At 38.2% G+C, this 26,233-nt stretch overlaps 1 pseudogene; it reads left to right on the forward strand.

Moving 5' to 3' along the window:
- The first annotated feature begins 3,188 nt into the window (after positions 1–3,188).
- On the forward strand, positions 3,189–3,307 carry LOC120592059 (uncharacterized; annotated as a pseudogene).
- Positions 3,308–26,233: the final 22,926 nt, after the last annotated feature.

The raw sequence follows: 26,233 nt of genomic DNA on the forward strand, positions 1-26,233 counted from the left end.
TCTATCACCACATATTTGACCCCTTTTACCCCATCTATCTCCCCCTCCTCCCCCTTCCCATCTGGTAACCACTAGTCTATTGTCCATGTCCATGAGTCTCTTTGTTTGCTCTTGCTCCTTTTAAGAATTTCTCTTTGTCTTTAACCTTTGGCATTTTAATTATGTTGTGTCTTGGTGTAGGCTTCTTTGGGTTTATCTTATTTGGGACTCTCTGTGCTTCCTGGGGTCACATATCTGTTTCCTTCATCAGATTTGGAAGTTTTCAGTCATTATTTCTTGAAATGGGTTTTCAGTTCATATCTCTCTTGTTTCTCCTTCTGGTACCCTTACGATGCAAATGTTGGTATGCTTGATGTTGTCCCAAGAGCCCCTTAAACTGTCCTTATTTTTTGGATTTTTTTTTTTCTTGTTACTGTTCTGATTGGGTGTTTTCTTCCGCCTTATCTTCTAAATTGCTGCTTCAATCCTTTTCTTCATCTAATCTTCATTAATTCCTCCAAAAGTATTCTTTATTTAAGTTATTGTATTCTTCATTTCTGACTGATTCTTTTATGGTTTCTATGTCCTTTTATATGCTTACTCTGTCTTTGTTGAAGTTCTCACTGAGCTCATATATACTTCCCTTAAGTTTATCGAGTGTCCTTAAACCCATTGTTTTGAATTCTGCATCTGGTAGGTTGCTTGCCTCCATTTTGTTTAGCTCATTTTTTTTTTTCCCTAGAGTTTTCCTCTCTTCTTTCATTTGGGACATGTTTCTTTGTTTTCATGTTTTGGCTGCTTCTCTATGTTCATTTCTATGTATTAGTCTCCCAGTCTTATCCAGGTAGCCTGATGTAGTAGGTACACTGTGTGGATTAGTGGCACAGTGTCAAGTAGTTCAGGAGTGACCCTTGTGTGGTCATATGTGTCCTCCTGTTGTAGTTGAGCTTTGATTGTTGTTGGCATGTCAGCAAGTAGGATTGATTCTCAGGCTGCCTGATTGTGAAGACTGGCCATGCTCACAGCATATCAGCTGCTATATAGGGGCTGACCCCATGGAATGGGGTTTGCCCTAGCAGGCTTGTGTGCCTATAGTGACCAACCTTTGGTTGTGCTGCTTGTGGAGCTAATCAGATGATGTTCTGTTGAGGTCTAATGCCAACATCTGGGGGTGTTGGTTCTGGAACCTGTGGGGAGAAGCTCCCATGCAGGCCAAGGTCAGCCACTGCCTGTGACTGAATGAAGGCTACCTGATAAAAGCTACAAAGCTATCCGTTTGGTTGCTGAATGGATTGGACCTGGCGGCATGTGGGAGAGGCCATGCGGCAAACTGAATCCAACTGCCATAATTACTGGGCTTGGGGCAGCTCAGCAAAAGGCCCAGGATACCCTTAGGCCTAAGGCTGCCTACCAAGTGCCTGTAATGCTCAGCTGCTGAATGAGCCTTGGGAGTACCGACATCGGATGGAATGGGGTCTCCGGGAGTCACTAAGGTAAGGCAAGAGGTGTTTCCCAGGTTGGTGCAGATTCAGATTTGCTGCCAGTTCTGAGCCTGTGGCCACTTGCAAAAATCTCAACTTATGCCGAGGCCAGACACTGCTCACCTCAGGCTCATAAACCCCTGAAATTTGTTCAAGAAATACTGCAGCTATGGCTGGGGCTTGTTGCCTGCCACCAAAAGTGTCTCCTAAGTGCTGGAGCTGAGGCCTGTTGATTACTATGGAATAAACCTCCTGCTGAGAGCACAGATTGGAGCTGGTTGTCTAGTAACAAAATTGCCATATGCAATTTGAGAGTCGAGTGGGGTGGGTTCACAGGGAGTTACTGGGGTGAAGTGAGCAGATCTCACCTGGCTCAACACAGGCAAGATGGCGCCCACCTCTAGGCTGCACAGAAGGAAGGCTCAACACAAGGATAATGGTGGCTACCCCTCCAGCTCTCTCCCTGAAGCCACACAACTCAGTCTTTCCCTGTATGTTCCTGGCACCTACCGAGCTGTTGTTCCTCTCTGCCAGAGCCCAGGGTGAGTGCCCGTGAGTGAGTGATTCTGTGTGCAGGCCCTTTAAGGGAACTTCTGGATTACCAGGTGCCTTCTGTTTCACCTGGACAGCTAGAATCTCCACTGGTTTTCACAGCTGGATTTTGTGGGGAACCCTCTTCCCGGCACTCAGACCCTGGGCTGGGGAGCCCAGTGTGGGGCTTAGGCCCCTCATTTCTTTGGGGGGATCTCCACAGCCAAGATATCCCTCCTGATAATGCTCAACCACCACAATGGGTTTGGGACCAGCCTGTTTCGAAACTCTGCCCGTCTTAACAGTCTCAATGTGGTCTCCTCCTTATATTCTCAATTATAGGAGTTTTGTTCAGCTAGTCTTCAGATCATTTTCCAGGTTACTGTTTCATAATTTAGTTGCAGTTTTAATGTGGTCATGGGAAGAAGCATGCACAGTATTTACCCACCCCACCATCTTGACTGGAGCTCAAAAAAAACTCTTTTTTTGCTGAAACAAATAACCCTGAAATTCATATGGAACCATTAAAGATCCCCAATAGACACAGCAATCTTGAGAAAGAAGAACAAAGTTAGAGTTATTACACTATTTGATATCAAACTATACTATAAGCCTACAGTAATCAAAACAGCATGATACTGGCATAAAAACAGATATATTGATCAATGGAACAGAATAGAGAGCCCAGAAATTAAATCTACGTCTATACACTCATTTAATCTATGACAAAGGAGGCAAGAATATACAATGGGGTAAAGACAGTCTCTTCAGTAAATAGTGTTGAGAAAATTGAACACATACATGCAAAACAATAAAACTGGACCATCTTCTTACACCATATACAAGAATAGACTCAAAATGGATTAAAGACTTAAATGTAAGACCTGAAACCATAAAACTCTAGAAAAAATATAGGCAGTAATCTCTCTTATATTGCTACTAGTAATTTCTTTTCAGATATATCTTCTTGGGCAAGGGAAACAAAAGAAAAAAATAAACAAATGGAACTACATCAAACTACAAAGTTTTTGCACAGCAGAGGAAACCATTAACAAAATGAAAAGATAACTTACCAAATGGAGAAGATATTCACTGATGATATATATGATAAGGAGTTAATATCTGAAATATATAAAGAACTCATACAATTCAACACCAAAAAAACCCCAAATTCCTATTATAAAATGGGCAAAGACCGTCTATGGCCATGCCACCCTGAACAAGCCCAGTCTCATCTGATCTCGGAAGCTAAGCAGGGTTGGGCCTGGTTAGTACTTGGATGGGAGACCACCTAGGAAGACCAGGAGCTGTAGGCGTAAAAATAAAAACAAGGGATTGTAAGCTGACAAGGTCCTTGCAATCTGTGAGGTCAACCAACGGTTGCCTTGCCTAAAAAATTTTTTTTAAAAAATGGGCAAAGACCTGAAAAGGCATTTCTCCAAAGAGTATATACAGACAGCCAATAGACATATGAAAAGATGCTCGAGGTCACTAATCATCAGAGAAATGCAAATTAAAACCACAATGAGATATCACCTTATACCTGTCAGAATGGCTATCAATAAATCAAAGAACGACAAGTGTTGATGAGGATGTGGAGAAAAGGGAACTCTCATACACTATTAGTGAGATTGCAAATTGGTACTGTCACTATGAAAACAGCCTGGAGTTCCTCAAAAAAATTAAAAATGGATATAACTTTTGACCAAGCAATTGCACTTTTGGGTATTTATCTAAAGAGAACCAAAATAATAATTTGTAAAGATCTATACATCCCTATGTTCATGGCAGCTCTATTTACAGTAGCTAAGATATGGAAGCAACCTAAATGCCCATCAACAGATGATTGAATAAAGAAGTTATGATCCATATATACAATGGAATATTAGCCATAAAAAAGAAATCTTGCCATTTGCATCAACACGGATGGACCTAGAGGTTATGCTGAGCGAAATAAGTCAGATAAAGAAAGATAAATACCATATGATTTTACTTATATGTGGGATCTAAGAAACAAAAAGAACAAATGAATCGAAAGCAGACTCACAAATGTAGAGGACAATCTGGTGACAGCCAGAGGGGAGAGGATTAGGGGGCTGGGAGAATGAGGTGAAGGGTTAAAGAAGTACAATTCAGTAGTTTCTAAATGGTCACAGGGATAGGGAGCACGGCATAGGGAATGCAGTCAACAGCAGTGTAATGGTGAGGTGTAGAGTCAAAGGGAAGATAGAGTAATTAGGGGGATCATTTCATAAACTATATAAATGTCTAACCAATGTATAGTTGAAACTAAAAATAAAATAAATCAACTCTTTTTTAAAGCATATGGTAGCTAGAACAGTGCTTCTCAAACTTCAGTGTACACATAATCATCCAAGGATCTTGTTAAAATGCAGATTCTGATTCACTGCTTCACCTCTTTTTTTTGCCTTGAATTTGCATTTCTTCTGTAAAGTGTCAGCACTTTAATCTTTGCCCAGGCTCTGCTTTCTAGAAGTGCTGGGCTAAGAGCCTTTTCCTTTTTCTAAAATTTCCTCTTTTCAGTTCCTGATTTTCTGTCTTCTGCTACCAGAACTTGTGGCCCATTGCCTGGTTCTAACTTATAGAAGCAGTACTCACCCTCATTTTAGACTTCTCTCTGGACCTAGACCTTCACCTTTGGGGTATCTCAACAGCTATTCCATCCAAGCCCATCCCCACCTGGCCTTCTCTCTGTGAAAGTAAGGTAGCAATGCACAGGTGGAAAATCCTTGCATTAAGTAGCAGAACTCTGCTATTCGAAGTGTAATTTATGGACTAGCAGCAGCAGCATCACTTAGGAGCTTGTTAAGATGTAGACCATGACTGCTGAGTTAGAATCTACAGTTTAACAAGATTCTCAGGTGATTTGTATGTTCATTAAAGTTTGAGAATCTCGCATTTAGGGTGCTTTTAACAGAAATACCTGCAAATCCAATTCAAACTAACTTACATAATAAAGAAATTTATTGGCTCTTGTAATTGAAAAGTCTGCTCTTAGAATGAGTTTCAAGTATGATTTAATCCAGAGGTTCTTAAGTTATCAGGGCGGGCTATGTAACTAACTCTTGCTTATCTGGGCTTTTTTCCCCAAAGCCTACTCTCTCAACATTATTTCGTTTTATGTTAATAAGAACAATACAAAAGTGTAGAACAATGTGTCCTAATTAGTGTTCAGCATGTATTATGATTATAGCACTCTTTGGTGGAAGTTACCAAAATTTTGAAATGATATCTTTAAAAGTGAGACTCTTAGCTGCAAGTAAAATAAAACTCTAACTCAATCTCGTTTAAACAATAGGTAAGTTTGTTATATCTAATATAAAAAAGACCAGAGGTAGGGCTGGTGTCAAGAATGACATGCTGGGCTCCCTTACTCTGCAGTTCTTTGGGCTCTGCCCAGCTCCATCTGCTGACTCCATCTTCAGACTGGTAGCAAGACTGGCTGAGTTCCAGGAATCACATCAGGCCTTGAAATATGTAAAGGCTGAAAGGACCTTCTTTTCTCATGTCCACTTTTTTAGAAATAGAGAAATCTTTCCCAGAAATACAATAGCAGAGATTCCTTACAACTGTTGTTTACAGAATTGGGCTTCGTGCCATGTTGGAGACTTCTAGTACCTTCTGAATATCCATTCTCCCCACTTTATGTAGTAATATTATCCTGGTTTTTATCTGGGCATATGGTTAACCAACTAAAAAACCGTATTTCCTTGCTTCTCTTGCATCAATATTTGGCCATATGACCAAGTTCTAGTCAATGAAATGTAAGTAAAAATTTTATGTAGAACATCTAGGAAGTATCTTTAAAAGGGAGGCAGCATTCTCTTTTATCTCTTCCTCCATTCTGATTTCTGGAATGCAAACAAGATGAGTGAAGCTTTCACGATCATTTGGGATCATGAGGACAAGGATATACTCAAAGAGCTGGTGAGATGAAAAGCTGAAAGAAGCCTGGGTCCCTGATGACTTCAGGGACCTGACTTTACAAGCATTGGACTTCCTACCTGCAGATATGTGAGAAAATAAAAACTTTTGATTTGGGTTTTCATTAGCTTCCAGTGAACCTAATCATGACTGATGTGCATGTCCACTCCCATATCAATCACTGGCAAGAGGAAATGCTATCACCTGACTAGGGGCAAGTGGATTTAGAGAGTCATAAAGATCACTGCATGAGGCATTTATTTACTTAAAAGCATATTAAATATTTCTACTGAAAATGGGTTACTGTGGAGAAGCAGTATTCTCAGTCTCTACATGAGAAGCCACCTCGTTGTACTTTAATATTTCAGTTACAAAATTTAAAATAAATTATAATTTCTTGAAAAGTGCAGAGGAACCTTATGTACCATTCATATTCTAATGGGTTTTCTGATAAGTAACCCCTATTAATTTTCATAAAAAATTTCTTAGCTATGTTTTCAAAGGATTAACCTCCCAAATTCAAGGTTTGGTTTTTAGTAGATTTACTTAATTTCAAACACATATGAGTTGATTAATAAAAATTTTCTCTTAGCACATTTATTTTTCCACTGAATATAAATTTCAAACCTAGCCCTTTTCTTAGATACCATGCCATTTTAGACTTTTGGATTAGATATGTTAAATCAGCTATTTTCTAACTCCTTCCAAATTAAATTGTTTCCCACTTCCAGGAGCTCTTTCTTGGTTAGGAGAGTAGAACTTTTCATTTTAACATCTCAGTTAAAAAACCCACATTTCTAATTCCTTTAGTTTCCTTCAAATCTAAAACTCAAGATAAAATTGCAAAGAACCTGGCTGTGTTGAAGAAACCATATGATCCAAACTGTGTGATTTCTCACTCTGGTCCCAGAATTCTACCTCAATCAGGGTATGGTATTCAGATAACTAGAAATCCTCAGGCTGTAAGGTAATTTAAGAGTCCTCTAATAATTCAGTTCACTGGACATAATCAGCATAAACACCAGTAGAAGGAGACTTGTGTTCTAATCCCAACTTTGTGGTTAACTAGTTTGGCTACTTTAGGCCTGAAACTCATTTCACTTTTTTGAATCTCAGTGTCCTCATCTATAAAATAAAGGCCTCGATTATAAGATCTTTAAGTCTCTAATTCTGCTCTGATTTTAAGGAACACAATGGTTTATTCTTAAATTTCAAAGAAGCAAATACTCTACCCAAAAGTCAGTTCCAGTGCTTAATTGATTCTATGAGGCAGCTTTCTTTTTTTTTTTTCCAGCTTTATCGAGGTATGGTTGATAAATAAAATTGTATGTATTTAAAGTGTACAACATGATTTGATATACATATACACTGTGAAATGATTACCACAATCAAGTTAACACATCTATCAATGAAGCAGCTTTTTAAAATAAAGAACATATAACAGTCTCCAGTTCTGTCTTCTCTAGGGTTGAAGGATAATCCATCAGCATTCTTCTTCTGTTAAGCCTTCACAGATTCAAAGCCAGTAAGTCACCATTCTCCAGTTGTTTTCCTTAGCAAGTCATCTCCAAGTTGTCATTCATATACTTCCTTCATGGTTTTGGCCACATCTTTTTGCTATCTTGGTTATTATTGCTCACCCTATGTTCTTTTTTAACTTAAATTTATTTTGAAGAGACTTTTTATACAAATTACTGCTTGATGAGGACTATAAAATCAGTCTTGCTTGGCAAAAATAGAGGTTAACTGAAAAAAACAAAACAGAAACTTACCGAACTTTTAAAATAAGCAATGAAGACATTTCTGTAGAAAATAGGCAACAAGCTTCACTTGGTATGGAACACTCGTTGTAGTAGTTCCCCATGACTTCAGTGGCCTCCCTTAGCCACTCACGATATTAGCAGCCTCATTAAACATTTCTGTTCAATCTTCATACACTTTACAGATGAGAAGATTTTCCTATGTATATGGTGGTGAGTAGTGGAGTGAAATCATCCTCAGTTGGAGAAATATGTCTCTAGGGCAAAATCAAGAGTTTTTTTTAACCTTTATTTCATTTTCAGACCTTAGCAAGCCTAAGATTTACCTGAGGCTCTGGCTAAAACGCAAGTCTACACTAGAGCCCAGGAGTCTGTATTATAAAACAGCTTTCCAGATGACTCCAGTGCAGGTGGTTTTGAGACCTTAACTTTAAGAAACACATGACAAAATGTTCTTTTGCTTATTACTATACTCTGTTAGCACCTGGTAGGAGGCAAAAGGGCAGAGGAGTATGCCAAGATGCAAGATTCAATTTGCATGTCTCAAGGCAATATATGATTGTCAAGTAAGGTGTACTAGCAATGCCTCTCTTGGAGTTCAGGGCTGGGAAGATGGCTGTGGGTTGCAGTTGTGAGAAGACTTTGTGGATCCAGGCTGGAAGGGCGCCAGTGATTTTTTTCAGAGGAAGGAGGGTAAAATCAGAGGGGTTCTGGAAGTAAGTTTAGCCTGGAGCTGAAGTTCTAGGTGAAAGGCTGGAAGGGTAAGTAAAACATAGGCACTTTATTTTGGGGGTAGTCAGCTGTTAATATTTGCATAGGGACAAGGCTGCTTTGTTTTGGGGGGAGTAATAACCTGGTGTTGATGTTAGAATGGATTGGAGCTGGCAGTGCCAAAGGCATAGTAACCACTACACTTACTGATGCTGCAGGTGGGAATGAAAAGAAAGCTGAGAGAGGAGATTAAGAAAACATTAGATATATATATGCAGTGATGGGGATGAGGAGTTGCCCAAGGATGCAGGCGCCCCGAGGAAGAATGAGAGCATTTTTCAAAAAGCCAACTGCAGAGGGAATCCTAAACAATTCAGCTTCACTGAAGCCTGTGTTGCAAAACCCATAAACAGAGACCCTGTGTTAAGCTGATTAACACTTTCCAATGTCTTCATTATCTCTTAAAATAGAATCATCTTCACACCTCCCCACTACTACTTATCTAAATACTACTGATCAAATACTATCGCTCTGAAACTGGGTCGAAAGGCCCCAAATGCCACCCACTCTGCCCTGGTGATGAACTTGAACCTTCTCAGGTGATTCAGCTGGTAATACCTTTAGCCAAGTGGGTTCCAAACTTTGCTGCACAGTGCAATCACCTGGGGATTTAAAAAAAGAAAAAGGAAAATGCCTAACGCCCACATCTACTGTGCAGCATAGTTTGGAAACCATTGGTGGGTCTAGCTACATCTCCTTCAGAGCCCTTAAAAACCCCCAATCCTCCCATCCTTTCTGTCTCCCTTCAGGAGGGTACACACTGAAGGTTCGGGGCCCAAGTGGGCTTGGTCGCCGCGCTTCGATCCCCTTACGCCCCCGCCCGGTGTGCCCCGCTCGCGGTTCCGGTGCTCCGCGCGGGCTGGGAGGAGGCAGTGCAATGAGCTTCTCGGGCCGGAACGTAGCAGAACCGAAAGTGGCCGGCGGCGGGAGGCGGGGAGAGGAAGGAGAAGGCGGGCGCAGGGGAAGAGAGGCGAGGTAGCGAACGCAAGGCCAGGAATGCCCGCGGCGCGGGGCCGCAGAGCTGCCCGGTGGCCGAGACCCGGCGATGGCTCTCCGTCTGGTCGCGGAGTTCGATCTCTGGAAGGATGTGTTCCCGTGGCTGCGGGTGCAGCGGGCGGCGCCGAAGTGAGCGGCCGGGGTGGGGACCCCGGTGGGCGGCGGCGGTGGCGGGCGCACCGGGGGGGGCGGGGAGCGGGTGGGGGCCGGAAGCGAAGGAGCCCGTGGTCATCCATACCATGGGGTCAAGGCCGGTGATCAAACCGCGATCTGGCGGATCTGGCCAGGGTGGGGTGGGGTGGGGGTGGGGGTGGGGCAACTGTGGCCCCTGCTAGTCTGTGAAGGTTAGTGCCGAAGTCATGAAGCTTCCCTCTTTGGAGTCGGGGCTGTTCCAACCTCACTCCCAGTGGGTGAAGGTAGGACAGGCAGCCCCAGTGTCCTAGAGTCTAGAGTCCCCCAGCCTCTGGCTTGCTTGTTGCTCACAGTAATTCACCCTCGGCAGAAAGATCAGGGGTACGAGCGGTATCCTCAGAGTCACCTCGTCAGGTGAGGGCGTGGAGGAACAGCTGCTGAGGCTCTGTTCTTTTGGCCCAAGGCTGCGGGGTGTGGGAGAGCGTCGTTTTCTAAGATTCGTTCGCATCTCATCTGACTGGGAAGATTCATCACCCTGTTAGTGGCTCTGCCAAGATTAGGGGCTCCTGGAAGTTCTTGCGTTATGAGAAGGAAAAGATGAATCATGGCCGCACAGAAAATTATATACTTAACCATCGCATAGTTTGTTCCCACATATGAGACGTGTTTCTGCATTTGTGTGAACATTGTCGGTGATTTAGGAGACGTGCCGCTTCAGATGTGAAGTGCAACAAGGCAAGGGTCCACTCTTAGGCGATGACTTGAGAACCAGCTAATATCTAAAGCCCCATCCCCATCACCCGCAGCACACCGCCTGTGCGGGCCAGCGAGGCAGCGTGAGACAAAGTGATGCTCAGGTTTCCCGCCCAATTTCCTCAGGGGGAATTGGAATATAATCTTTGGTTTTAAGCAATCACACACACAAAAAAAACCCCTTTTGTTTTGAATTTTGATGAGGGAGTGAAAAGTGACTTTTGAACTTTCCCAGCATTGACCAATCAAAACTTTAAAGAAGGGGAAGCCTGTGATTTCTCAGTTTTTATTTTTTTTCTTTTAAAGAAGTTAGCTGTAAATAAAGTTGCATCTTCAAGGCTTAAATTCAACTTGGAAGCAGTGATACCCTTGGATCCCACCTTGTGCACAGTAGCCTCTCCACTCCAGTGTGCTTGCCTCTCTTCTGTTTAAACACAATAGACTGCTGGAGGGCACTTTTTTTTTGAAAGGCTATCAAATTACCCATATCTAAAACTCCTTTCCCCTTATTTTTGGTGAAAATTGTTTTCTATTCCTACCTAATGTCTTCACACTGTCTTGTGACTTTAGCAGAATATTTGTAGGATTTCTTAGCTCGGCCTGGTGGTTGCTAGTTCCAAGTAAGGAACTCAAGGCTTGCTTTTGACTAATAATTTTCACTAATGATTAGGGTCATTATTAGCAAAGTTTCTCATTTTGGGGGAAATTTTTAAAAGGTCTTCTGAATAAAGAGTTTTTGAAGGTTTAACTTTTTAAAATACAGTAGGCAGCTCCAAGTCAGCTTTCCACTCAAAGTGGTCCTTTTCTCTGAATCTCCATCTTGTATAGCTAAATGGCAGGTGTTTGCAAATGAGAAGTTAGATGAAGTGTGAAATACCACGGTCTTATGTTTCAGTAATGTGTTTTGATTGAAAAGCTGTGTGTGAGCCAGTTAGATTTTGGCTTCCTTGTGTCTTTCGCTCACCTGTGAAGAAATTTAAACTTGTTTGTTGACATTCCTCTAAACAATAGATATCCTTGGGTCCTCAGAAAGTAAAGTTATTACAAATAACAATTTTTTTTTCTTTCTGATATTGGTAGTATTTTGCTCTTGCAGAGAACCTTGGCAAGATATTAGTCCTATTATTTTGAGAGTTGTTACTACTGATAATCACCTGTGGTTGGTAGCTCAAAAAAAAAAAAAAAAAAAAAAGAAGCCCTACAAGTTAATTTCTCTTCTGCTATAATTAGTAGCACTGTCAGGGGAATCTGGGATTCTATTTTAGTTTTAGCACAGCTATTACTCCACACATTTGTGCAAATTATTTTCCTTTCAAAATCTTAGCTTTTCAAATGTAAATTGTGAGTAATTATACTATTGTAATGTCTTCTCTCTGCACACTTGCTATCTACATTTGAAGCCTTAATGTTTTTACATCAACAAATACAATTGAAGATTTTATATTAGTGCTAAGTAATATTCATTAAGTATGACATATTCTTGGCAAAATAGTCAGGGAGCTAGGCTGTCATCCATGGAAATTCAGTGCCTATAGGATAATTTTTTAGTCAATCAGAGGTCAAGGAGTAAGGAGATCAGATTTGGTTACTACATCTCCTGGTTCTGGGCTGAACTTTGGGAAAATGGTTTCTTCTGACATAAATGGAGAAATATTTGTTCTTTTGAAAATGAAAACAATTATACAAAGGAATATTTCAACCCGTGTAAACTATAAATAACAATAAACAAAACCATATACCCACCTTAAAAAGAGAACAGTATCAAAACTTTTGAAGGCTCTTGTGTCCTCTATGTGACCTTATTTCTCTTTCTATCCCTCATCTCCCAGAGGTGATAACCATTTAAACTTTTATATTTTAACATTCTTTTAATCTTATTTATAATTTTAACCCATATATGTTTCCCCTAAGCAAAATATAATTTCATGTTGTTTATGAATTTTAAGTAAATGAAAGCATACTATATGTATTCTTTTTGCTTTTTTTCCCTTCTCTTTATTGTGAAGGTTATCTATGTTGATTGCGTTAGCTTTGGGTCATTAATTTTTCACGGCTGTATAGTATTCCAGGGTTTGAATATAGAACAATATGATGGACATGAATATGCACTGTTTAGATCCTCCTTTAAGGAAGTACTTGTCCCAGGTGCTGTGAGTGTGGTCAGCAGCTAGTATTCAGCTGTCAGGTCCTTTAGGGGTTGCTCTGGCAGAGGGCTGACCTTCTGGGTGTGGCCCACATCGAATTAGGGTTTGAAGTGGTACAAAGGCCTGGCCATTCTGACTCAACATGGTAAAACTCTGACAATCCATTTCAGTTTTAGAACTTCCCTGATGGAAGTCACCTGAGGCTACTGGGCCTGCATTGCAGCTTGACTTCTCCCTTGCCAGGTCCTGCCTTTCCTCCAACAGGTGTTAATCCCACCTTACTAAGCACTCCATAATGAACATCCTAGATACTAAACTGTCTCAGGGTGCTTCTTAGACAACCCAACTTTACTTATCCTTTTTCTGGTTGGTGACATTTGGGAGGTTCCTGGGAAGCGCTATTACAGTCAAAGCTTTTGCTAACTCTGTGCATGTCGCCTGTTGCACACATGCACAAGTTTCTCTGTGGTGGATGTCTAACAGTAGAGTTGCCGAGTCATAGTCTGCACACATCTTTATTTTTCCTGGGTAGTGCCAAATTGTTTTCCGAAGTAGTTACACTTTTTAATACCCTCATTTATAGTGTAGAAATGTTTTTGGTATTCTATATCCTCAAAAGCTCTTGGTGTGTCCAGATTTTTATTTATCTATCTATCTATCTATCTATCTATTTATTTATTTATTTTTTTCACTGCACCGAGTGGACTTTAATAAGATTTTTAATTTTTTGTCAAACCGGTGGGTCTAGATGTTTCACTGTGGTCTGAGGTTGAGTATCCTTATACGTTTATTGGCCATTTGAGTCTCCCCTTCCATGAGATGTCGGTTTACCCTTCTGTCTACTTTTCTATTTTGTTTTTCCCCTACATTGATTTTTAAGGTTTCTTTATGTATTCTGGATTCTAGTCCTTTCTTCATTGTATGTGCCATTAATATTTTCTCTCAATTACTTTTATTTTTTAGTTTATGATGATGTTTTGATTTTTAGTTTTGATAAACAAGAGTTCTTAATTTTAAATTAGGCTAATAATGAGTATTTTCCATTACAGTTTATGCTTTTTCAGATCTTTTAAAGAAATTCTCCCCTCTTTGAAAGTCATGACAACATTTTTATAATAACTTCTAAAAGCTTTATAGCTTTGCTCTTCACATTTTTAAAATTCATATGAAATTTATTTCTGTGTGTGATATGATGTAGGAATCCAATTTTATTTTTCCATATCAGTAGCTAATGTTCTAGTATCGCTAACCAGTTTAGCTTTGCCCCTTTACATTGACAGCAAAGCCGCTTCTGTCACACATCAAGTTTCCATATGCATGTGGGTCTCCTTTTCTGGTTTCTTAATTTTACTCCTTTAGTCAACTTGAGACAAAGATATCTTAATAACTATCTTTATGATAAATCTTGATAAAAGGGTCAGTCTTTTCACCTCAGTCTTCTTAGGCAGCGTCGTGGTTAGTCTATGCCCTTTGCTCTTTCATATATATATATTTTAAATCAACTTGTCATATTCCACCCAAAAGTCTGTTGGAATCTTTGTTTGAGTTGCATTGAATCTATAGATCAGCTTGACAAGAACTGTCATCTTTACAATATTAAATCTTCCCAACTATGAAAAAAGTTTAGTTTCTATTTATTTAGATCCTCTTTATGACTCTTAATAAGTCTTAGAAATTTCTTCACAAAGGTTCTGCACGTTTTTTAAGATTTATTCCTGGGTTGTTTTTTTTGGTTGCTCTCATAAATGGCACATTTAAAAACATTACATGTTCTATTACTGGTATATAGCAGTGCAAGATTTTATATATTAGTTTTTTTATCCAATGCTTAATTGCCTGCTGGGGTGTATCACATCTTCAAGAAACTAAAGTCTGTAGTATGTAAATTTTCTAAGGTTTAAATGTCACATATATTTAAGACTAGAAAGAATGTAGGTTTTCTTGTCCATATCTTCTTGCTTGCTTGGGTTATTCTTGGATTTATGGTACGCCAGATTGATTCGTCTTTCAAATATTGTAATCATTCATCTTTACCGGGAAAGTGATATATTTTACCAGGTGATTGACTTATGTAATGATTTTTTTTTGTTGCCTCCTATATACCCCCAGACAAATTTAGGGGCCATGGGATTGGCTTAGTCACTTGGTTTTCATTCATAATTTCACTGTTCTCTCAGCGCTGTCCATCTTTTTCCCTTTTTCTCCCCCTACCGTCCTAGACTCCTTTTCTCATTTTCATCTCTTTATCATTTCTTAACTAATCATCCCATCCTTGCTTTTTCTGATTTTATTCAGAATATAAATTCGAAATCACATAATGATGTTTATTTCAGAAGTTCAGGAATTATAATATCTAATTGTGTTGAGCCTGAGGATTTATGTGTTATTTACAAAATAGAAATGTCATAGATATAATCATATTTTGGTACTTCTTGATCTGTGTATTAGGAACTAGTTCACATTTTTGTATAAGGCTGTGAGATTCTCCTCCCCAACCCTCCCCCCCATATAGTCTTTGGAAAGACAAATAGTACTTCTTTATTTGATTTTTGTCTCACGGTGGTTGGGAGCAAAATTTACATATTTGGCAAACATCTTTCTGTAAGTGAAATCACTTGTCTTTAGCAAAAAATAGATCGAAATGGACAAGAACATCTGGCAAGCCAGCTTCAATTTTATGAGCCATGACTTGCCAACACCTTTGATATCTAGGTACTCTCCTTCTCTTTAGCAGGTTTACGTATGCAAGTATCTTGTCTGTCAAAATGTTACATATTTTTCTTCATGAGCACTGAGTACATTGAACTGTGAAATTAAACCTCATTTCCTCATTTGAAATTGTTAAACTTCCTCCTCTGTACTTTCCAGTGATGAAGGACTGGGAGAAGAGTCAGAATGAACAAGCAAAGAGGGTTATTGCATAGTTCTTTTAAAAAGGGTGTGTCTAAAACATGAGCAACTAATCTGGGGAGGAAGGACTGATGGGTAAATGTTGTGTGGTAAGGCATTAGTCTGTGGATTTCCGGCAATGCCAAATTTGTCTAATTCAAATGTCCTTGAGATGAGAACCATGTACATAACTGCAGGATTATTTAAGACTTCAGTTATTAATAACTACAGACCCATGAAACCATCATTTTTGTTATTTCTTTCAACTGTCCTCCGTGGTCACATTATAAGCTGGTCCTAGTTATGCTATCTAATGAATATTGTTTAATATATATTATAAATATGTAGTTTAGTGGTTCTCATTCTGGCTGCACAGTAGAATGACCTGGGGAACTTAAAAACACTCACACCAGAGAATAGGCCCTTCACCAGCCCAATAAAATTAGAGTATTTTGGGGTAGGGCTTGGGCATCCATGTTCTTTTAAAAGCTCTCTTGAGATTCTAATACACAGCCAGAGTTGAGAACTACTGGCTTAATGGAATAAGCATATATAATTTATTGTAATCTGTACTTGTTGATTTTTTCTCTTAATTTTTTAGCAATTTGAAAATAGATGTGGTTTTGCAAGGAAATTGGATTTTCTCAGTAAGATTTCTTGTAAAAGAGTTTCTTATGTTAGCCAAAACCTTTTAAGTTCACTTTTGAGGTTTCTACCAGTATCTTTATTATCTTGAAAGAAAAAAATGCTTCACTAAGTATTGACACATTGCATTCCAGAAGTTTTGAGTCATGTGCAAGATGAAAAGAAACTCACTGAAATTCTCTTCGGATGTCTATAAAATCTACCTTAAGAGGGTTTTGTTTTTTTTTTGTTTTTTTTTTAGTAATTATCCATTTCTCATTTTAAGTGTGGTACAGGAAACTTAGTTCATTCTGTTTACATTTTTCTAGGTTTGAGATTAATCTGTGCCACTTTTTTGAAGTATGATATTGGCCAAGTATCTTAACCTCATTTAAACTGAATTGTTTTATCGTTACAATAGGTCTATAACACCTTAACAGTGTTGATGAAGTAGAAATGAGAACTCTGAAAATTGTGAAGTACTATTTAGTAACAAGCTAATTGAATCATATTCTCCTAAGAGACCAAGTCATTATCCTCATCATTTTTACTCAGTGGGAAGTTGCAGCTGAATACACATTGAAAAGTGTATATACCATATATAAAAAATACTTCCCCCTTCTCTTTTCCCTACCTCCAGAAGATCTAGGCAGCTTCTTCTTGTGAGGAGTTGGGGAAGAGAGATCTCATAATGATTCCTAAATTCTCAAAGAAACTTGCTCTTTGTCTCTTTAAATGTTTTATACCCCCAGGACCAGTGCAGGGGTCCAGGTCACCAATTATCCTTGTTTTTTTAATCTTGTTTTTTTCCATTTTAATCAGGAATACAAACCAAAATTGTCTCTGAATTATAGGATATTTTGCATATGTTTTGTCCAAATGTTGGAACTTGTCATTATCAACGTAATATTTTAACATCTAAAAATACTTTCCATGTATGGAAAATGAGTTAAGTTTAAGCAATTTAATTTTGAGGAAATTGGGGAAATAGACATTTCTCCCCAATTAATGGTGATAATTATCAATGTTGTATCTACCAATGTTTAATTCCTTTAACTGTAGAATTGAGAGGAATAACCTAAAATTTTAGGAGAAACATGATGATTCGTTAACTTACAAGTTAAATGTTTTGTGTAATGAATTTTTGTATACGTCATCAAAATATGGCATTCATATACAGAAGTGCACAAATCATAAGTGAAACACACCCATGTAACTAGTACTCAGGGCAGGAAAGAGAACATTACTAGAACCCCCAAGGTCCCCTTCATGCTCCTTTCCAGCAATCTCTTATCTATCATCATAGATTCATTTCACCTGTTTTTGAAACTGTAAATTAAATCATATAGTTTTTAAGCCATACAGAAAAAATTGACAATCACATGATATCACTTATATGTGGAATATACTAAAAGCAACAAGCAAACAGGACAAACAAACAGACTCATGGACATGGACAATAGACTAGTGGTTACCAGAGGGTAGAAGGGAGGTGGGGGCAGAGGTAGATGGGGTAAAAGGGGTCAAATATGTGGTGACAGAGAAAAGAAATCTATGGAGGTGAACACACTAAGTATATAAATGTGTGTGTGTATGTATATGTTGTTAATGTGTGTGTATGTGTCCATGCTGTACACCCTTACTGTTAAAATGTACAGCTGAAACTTACTGGATTTTGTTAGCCAATGTCACCATAATAAATAAATAAATAAATAAGTAAATCATAGTTTGTGACTTTTTTGAGAGTGGGGAGGATCTGGGCTTCTTTTGCTTAATTATATATGTTATAGTGATAGCAAATCAATTCATTCTTATTGTTGTACGGTATTCTATTGTTTGGATAGCCACTTGATGGATATTTTGTGTTTCCAGTTTTGGCTATTATGAGCATAGTGCTATAGACATTATGTGTCATTTGCCAAAATACATGTATTTTTCTGTTGAGATATATGTACAAATGCAATTGCTGAGCCATATGTGTTCAGTTTCAGTCCATAATGCCAGTTTTCTAGTTCCCATTAGCAGTGTATGGGAGTTTCAATTGCTTCATATTTCTTGGCACCACATAATAGTAAAACATAGTAAGTTAAGAGTTCACGTTGTAATCTTTAGAATAGCTAATAGTTGGTGGGCTTCATGTGGGGAACACTGACCTCCCCAAACCAGACTTGGTGCCTAGCCAGGGCCCTGCAGTCCCTGAAGGGAATTGTAGTTAAGACTCAGTCTCTCCTGGCTGACCATAATCTTACACATAGCTGCATTCTCGGCCCAGGTGCCTTCATTAGGACACCTCTTTTTCAGGAGTCTCAAGCGGAGATCTTTCTTAGGCGACTCTGCTCAAATCACCTTATCATGAAAAGGGGTGGAACCTCAAAGACTTTCTCTCCGCTTTTACTCACTACTCAGTACTTTTCCACTCTTAGCGCTTCTCCTTCTCCCTCCCTTGACCCCCTGGGTTCACCATCTTGCAGGAGCCTTTTGTTGGGAGCTTTCTTGGCAGTGAGAGGTCCCTACCTCTCTGCTGATTTACCTGACCCTCCACTCGTCTTATGGGGGGAAATGGACTGGGATGATGGTGCTTTCTCTGGTTTAACCTATTTTTTTATACTATCACAGCAAGTGATAAAAAGCTTGACTGTTACTTGCTTTTTTTTTTTTTTTTAGCTTGTTGCCTTGATCTACTACTCTTGTAGCTCTGCTGAGTTCCTGACAGGTTAATCCACCAGGAAGCTATCATAATTCTAAATTTTATCTAAATTCTAAATTCTAAATAACATAGCTTCAAAATACATAAAAAACTAATAGAGACTTAAAATTTATTGAAATATAACATACATGTAGGAAAATCTATAGGACAAGAGTGCATAGTTATTGCAAAGTGAGCATGTGAGTATAGCCAACATATACAACATTACCAGCACCTCAGAAGGCTCCCTTGAGATACCTCTCAATCAGTACTCCTTTTCTCTTCCCTAATGGTCTCTATTATTTTACCTCTAATATAATAGGTTAGCTTTGCTTGTTTTTAAGCTCTATATAATTGGAATCATCAGTATGTATTCTTTTGTACTTGGCTTTTCACTAATACTATTTGTTAGATATGTTCTTAAACTTCTGTTAAATATTAACTTGCTATTATTATCTTTTCAGATGTTTTAGAAAATAATTATGAAAGCTTACGTGTACTAAATATTGAAAGAAATGGAAATGTAATCTATACCTATAAGGTATGTCTATATTTTCTCTTTTCTTATTGTGATAAAATATGGATAGCATAAAATTTACTATTTTAACCATTTATATTCTCTTTTTAAAGAATTTATGCTTTATTGAGGGGTAACAAATCAGACTTGTTGGCATTTAACCTTTAATATATGACTTTTTTATTTTGTAAGATTGAATAGAGTGATTTAAATTCAGCCTTATAAAGTGTCTTCTCTTTTTCAAATAAAATAAACTTCATAATGTCTGACATAGTGCTTAATTTTTTTGAATAAATGAACAATTCCATTTTTAGAGGGAAATGCCAGGTAAAAGGTGTTTAAAACTAATTAATATGTTAGATTTTTATCTCTGAGAAGATATGAAATATGACTCTGTCATCTGTTCAGACTTAGATATGCTCACATTTTTGAGGCATTATTATTTAACCATGTGTTTTCAATATTAAATATTCTAAGGAAAGAAAATTTAATTTTATTGATAAGTTTACTAAAGTAGGGAAACATGAAAGAATAATTTCAGTGGCCAGTTTCCTTTATGTAGTTATATCACTGAACTTTTTTTTTTTTTGCTTAAAAAGGTATTTTAAGTTGTATCTATAAATATGCTGCATTTAAGGAATTGTATGATTAAAAAAGTTTTACTTATAAATATATCAGGGACTTGAGCTAGGTACTCCCAATATTTATCAGATATATTCTCTTAAATAAATGAAAATACAAAAAGATTTACTCCTTCACCATGCCCAGTCCTGCTAGATAAGTTGCCGTAAACTCAGTGAACTGTACACTCTTAATCCATTTTATTCTTTGAGACCAGATGATGAGCTGAAACAGGTTTGGCCCTTTACTGAAATGCAGCATGCAAACTTTAGAGTGCTTAGTGCTAATATTGATTGAATCGTTGCAGGTTTGTTTTAAAACTTTTCAGTCTAACTTTCTAAACAATGACATTTTATAAACATCTAATTTTTTTCAGGACAATAAGGGAAATGTCTTCTTTGGATTATATGATTGTCAAACCAGACAAAATGAGGTAAAAATCACCATAAATTGTAGATTTCTCATTGCTTACTTTACTGCTTTTAGAGTTTTCCTTTTTTTCTGCCATCTCCTTTTTCTAGATATAAATTCTCACTTAATTTTCTAAAAATTTAGTTTTTATTTCTTTGCCTTTCTTCTCCCTTTTACCGTCTCTTGGCACCATTATCTTAAAAAAAAAGAAGTGCAAACACTTTTGGACCAAACATTAGCTGAATTCTCTTAGTCCTTTGAGATTTAAGCAAAGTTGGCTCAAACCAATCACCCAATATTCTGTAGGAATGTAGGAAGTCCAGTGCCCTCCCCAAGATTTGTGTGCTCCCCAAAGCTTAGGATCTCATAATGAACTCTGGATCTGAGTTCAGCTTCTGCTTAAACCTTCGCTTACCCTGCTTCTCCTTTTTTCTCAAAGATCCAGGTATAGAGAGCCCATCTTGCTTTTCTTAATTTTCCCCCAAACCACTCCCATAAAGCATTGGATGATGTGACAAGCTCGTCTAATTGGGGTAGCAGTGAGGAATGAGGGAATCATTATGTGCCTCTGTAAATACAACTTACAAATATTAAGGGATTAAGAAATCTGTAAGTGTACGCTGGTACAGAAGCTCCTTCAAAACACATTGTTACATGAAAAAAGCAAGTTGCTAGGATAATACATTCCATTTATGGTTTAAAAAACTTGAAAGAAAACTATGCAATATGTGTGTATAAATATACATTAAAAACTCATTTTAAATGATTTAGAAGGCTACAGAGCACATTACCAATATGTTTCATTTTAGAAGGGAGTTGGGATTGTTGAGTATAATGGAGAGCTTTGATTTTTTATTTGTAGTATTTGCATGTTTTAAGTACTGAGAATGTGTTCACGTGTTATTTTATAATTAAAAGGATAAAACACTAAACATTAAGCGTATACATCCATGATTCTTCTTACGTATAAATTAGAATTCCTCAATTAGAACAAGAGTCAAAGGAAACCAAAATTTCTTCCATGAATTGAGAGCCTTCTTAGTCTTAGTTCTTATTCAAAGTTCACTTTCTCTCATCAAGCATTTCCTGATTTGCCAACATTTTTCATTGACTTCTGGCCATAGGATTCTAGTGTGTTCTCAGTTCTTTTTTCATCTCCTGGTAACAATTACCCTCTTAATACTTCTGCTATTCACTATTTTTCTTAGCCTGTTCTCCCTTGATGTCTAAAATTCTTTATCTTTCCTTATCCTCTGAGTGTAGTTTAAGAGTGTTTGCCTGCTATGTGATTGTCTCTAGTTCCTCAGTCTGTACCTCACATCCTTCTTTTCTGCATGATCATTTTCATTTTCTTTAATATTGAAGGAAATGGAATATTGCAACATTTTAAACAGCAACAAGACAATAAAAAATAAAGATTAAAGGTAGGTTACTTTGCCAATGCACTAAATATGAGAGTCCTAAAAGAGATACACTTGTGACAGTCTCTTAGACATAGCTAATATATATCATGTTATGTAATTTGATTTAAACTTTACTAGGCTCAGTAATTATAATAGCTAATGTTTGTGTGCTTATGTGTGACAGATATAAGTGCTTCATATGGATTATCTCACTTGATCCTTCTAACAATCTCCTAAAATAGGTTTATGATTCCTGTTTTACTGATGGGAGGATAGAGAAGTTCAATAACTTGTCCAAAGTCACACAGCTAGCAAGTGGCAGAGTCAGGATTTAAAACTGAGTCTAGTTTGGCTCCAAGGTCTGTGCTCTTAACCACTACATTCTGTTGCCTTATGGCTAAATTTCAGTGCCAAATATGGCCTAGCAAACTTAAATAAAAATAGCAAACTTAAGAAACCCCAGAAACTTCTCAGTATGGATAAACTGGTTCATCGATGGTTCTTTAGCAAAATATTTTGCCACAGTGATACTTATTAGACAGCTAAATGAGAATTTGTATTCATAAAAGTGTTATTTAATATGAAACTCCAAATTAAAAAATACTTTTGTTTTAATAGCATCTCTATACATTTGAGAAGGACTTGCAAGTTGTCAGTTGCTCTGTCAACAGTGAGAGAACTTTGCTTGGTAAGTTGAACTCTTTTTTTTGGGTTTTAAAGTATTGGATTTTTGCAATATTTGATTAGTCTACTAGAATGATATTCTGGGAAAAGATACTCTTGGGAGATGAGAGTTGAAATAAAGACTCATTGAGTCTACCTATAAAAAAAAATGCCTTGTATTCTACCATAATCATCCACTGACAGGTCCTTTGAGCCCTCACTTATTTCAGGTAAATGGGACGCTTTAATAAGCCACCGCATGGATTATTTGCTAATGAATTATTATTTTTCTTTTTTCATTAGCTGCAAGTTTAGTTCAATCTTCTAAAGAAGGAAGAAAGAATGAGCTTCAACCAGGTAATGATATTATACTTTTTAGTGCCTATTAATAGATGAAGATTTATTGAACTACTCAGTTAAATTTCATGTGTCTTGTCAAATAGCTTTATCTCAGAATGAAAAGGCCAAGGTCATGTAAAGCATGAAAAAGAGTTAGAAAATTTTTTCAAGTAAACAAGAAAGTACATAAAATATTATAACAGTGAATAGCAGAAGTATTAATAAAGCAATACTTCTGCAACCTAAATAAACATTGAGGACACGCCTGAACCTTATGGTCAGAAGCTGGTGTAAAGGGTTGGGAAAAGCTTGGTATTCCTTTAAGAATACCATTTTTTTCTTATATTTCATTGACTTGACCAATACATAATGCATTATGAGTAGTCCACCAATTCTAAATAAAAATAATTTTTTTTACTCATTTGCGAAGACCCACTTCATAGGTTATTATTATGTGATGCCCCATCCCTCATCCTTTTAACATTCTATAACATCCATCGGTTCAGAACTCAACAAATAAGGAGTGCCTGCAGGCACTATGCATGGTGCTGGGGATACAATAGTATGCAAAGAGGTGTGGCAGCTGCTCTCAGGTGAGCTATAGGGACTAGTGGTGGGTGGAGGTGTCCCATGGAGTATGTGTTCTGTCTTCAAAGGGGAGCAGTAAACCCAGTGGGACCAGATTTTTAATCTGTCAAGATAAGTATAGACTTTTATGTAAAAATTTAATTTTTAAATGTTGGCTCAAATATTTTTTAAAAATTGTACTTGGGCAATGATAACCAGCTGTGGATGGATCTAGCCCATGGACTACCATTTTTCAACCTCTGGTCGAGTGGATCTCATTTTAATCTTTTACTATTCCAGTCCTGCAGTGTGTTCCATCTGTTCTGTTTATTCAGCACTTACACTCCTTCTTTTGTTAGCATAGTTGTCACTCAGATGTATTTTCCTGCAGTTGCATATGATGGAAAAACCCTTTTACATACTTTCCACGTGAGGCTTATGAAACAGTCCTAAGCTCCCACAGAACGAGCTTGGAGAATGTCAAGGAAACCAGGCCTGAGTCTGGACTGGACCTTTTCAGGGACCTCAGTAGAAGAGTTTTTGGGAGATGCTGGAGGCTTTCCCTGAAATCTCATCATGTGTATCACTCATCCCACCTCCCCTGCTGCCATATTACACTGAGAACCATAGCAGCCTTCTTCCTTCTTCTGTGCCTTGTCCTCCTCTTAGCATTCTCTGCTCTTCTTAGAATTAGGTGCAATGCTCACTTCAGAGGTGAAGGAACTGGACTAGCTTAAGCAAAATAGGATCTAAGATATTGGTGTTTTTACCCTTAAAACAAGGTATGGACAAAACCAGGGTATGACCCTGATCTTCTGGGCTAATAAACTCCTTGATCAAAGAAGAGAAAGGCCCAGTTGCTTGTGCTCCTCCCAATACAGAATCTTGGATTAGCTCCCTCCGCCTCCTAGTTCTTGAGTCTTTTAGCCTTAGAAATCATTTATTATCCTGGTAAACCCTTTAGTAACTATAATCTTTACATGCTGTTTACCATCTATGCCTGATAGTTATGCAGAATAATGACAAATTATGTATATTATAAAATATACTTTCAGACCAACTTCACCGTAAGTTTTATTTGATTATAACATTAACTCCTATTCAGGATTTAAACTTACCCAGTTTTGGAAGTTTGATGCAAGTGAGATTTAATGCAACCTCTAGTGAGATTATCTATCACTATCTTTAAACATAATTGAATGGACATTGTTATTGTATTGGATACCTCATACTTTGTCTTAGCTCACTTTTCATGCCAGCCTCTGCATTGAGAACCAGCTCTGCCCAAAGGTCATTTGACAGAGAATGCTTCACCTCAGCTCTTCTTCCTACTTCTTGCTTTTTGCCCAGAGCTCTTAGGAAAATCTGTTTACTACCTGCGTGTGTACCACCGGGAAGTATGGTCGGAAAGGATTCTCGATAGGGTAAGCCATGACCGCAGCGGGGCAAGGAGCTGAAAGATAAATACTCTCCCTTTCCATCCCTAAAGTGGATAATTCTGAGTTGCACTTCATGCAGCTCAAGACCCAAAGTGGTCATGAATGTGATAATGACCCTGATACTGGCATACTCTTCTCCCTGGTTCAGTCTCCCCAGTCCCTCATGCCAGCCACTCATGGCTAAAGTGATTCTGTCTCCAAGATAACTTCTTGTCTTAGTTTGGGTTTCCTCCTAAGTAGAGTCTGAGGCAAATATTTGAGTGCACTTAGTTTATTTGGGGGAGGATCCTAGCAAAAACTATTAGAGGAGCGTTTAAACAGAGATCTTCAAGAAGGGAGGGAGCAAGTGTGTGGCTATCGGGAAAGCACATTTCTGGCAGAGCCAACAGCCAGCACAAAGGCTGTGAGGCCAGAGTGTACTCAGTAAACTTGCTGTTTGAGGATAGTGAGGAGTCAGTGAGGATGGAGAGGAGTGAACAAGGGGCAGAGTGGTACGAACTGAGGCCAGAGGAGAACGGAGGTGAGGTGCAGACAGGTGGTGGAGACCCTTAGGAGGCCTCTATTCAGTTAAGATTTCAGAAATGATGTGACCAGAGAATACTACAGGATCTATTAGACAGTTTTGTCTTCTGAATAAATATTTTGGTAAGGCTTATTTTATTTGTCCATGAATGACTTGTTAAGCCATTTGATTATAATATATAGTTGGCCTCAGGTGTTATTTAAAACTCTGTTGCTTATAATGAGATTTTTCCATCGCAAATGAGACAAACTGTTACATTTTTCACATGAACAAGGTAGGGTTCCTTGATTCACACACTTTACAACAGTTTTTATTAACAGTGCTTCCCCTCCTGGCTATGGCCATGACAGAGTAAATGTTTTATTTAGAAAATGGCCCACCGTAGGAAGCCAGGCCCAGCTGCCCCCTTCATCTTCCCCTGTAGACTTGCATTTGCCCCAAGAGGTAGGATGAGTGATACAGAGATCTCTACTGGGCAGCGACTGGGGTGACTACATCTCTAGAGCCCCCACACCCCATTATAGACAGTTAAGTGCAGCAGACACTCCATGGAGCTACGGTTTGGTTTAAGTGCTCCAATAATCAGAGCTTCTTCAGACTCAGACCCCGTTGGACTTTTCCAACCTTGTCACAATTTCTCAGCATGTACCCGCACCTGCATTGGACTAGCTTCTTTTGCCCACTCTCCTCATATTGTGCCTATTCCTGTGCTTTTTTTTCTAAAAAAAAAAAATTTATTCAAGTTACTGAAACTAAAAAAAGTTTACCCATTTCTTTTACCCTTCCACCCTCCACCTCTTGCAACCACTAGTCCATTTTCTTTATCTATGAGCTTGGTTTTCATATATAAATAAATATGTATGTATTTTTTTTAAAGATTCCACATATAATAGAGATTATATGGTATTTGCCTTTCTCTGTCTGACATATTTACTTAGCACAATGCCCTGGAGATTCATTCATGTTGTTGCTTTCATTCTACGTCCTGTGATACCCATATCCTGCCTCACCCTGTCTTACCCTTCAGTGATACTCTCTCCATTGACATCTGGATTCTCT

Source organism: Pteropus medius, unplaced genomic scaffold (genome assembly GCF_902729225.1).
Source record: "Pteropus medius unplaced genomic scaffold, Ma_sr-lr_union100, whole genome shotgun sequence".
Classification (NCBI taxonomy): domain Eukaryota; kingdom Metazoa; phylum Chordata; class Mammalia; order Chiroptera; family Pteropodidae; genus Pteropus; species Pteropus medius.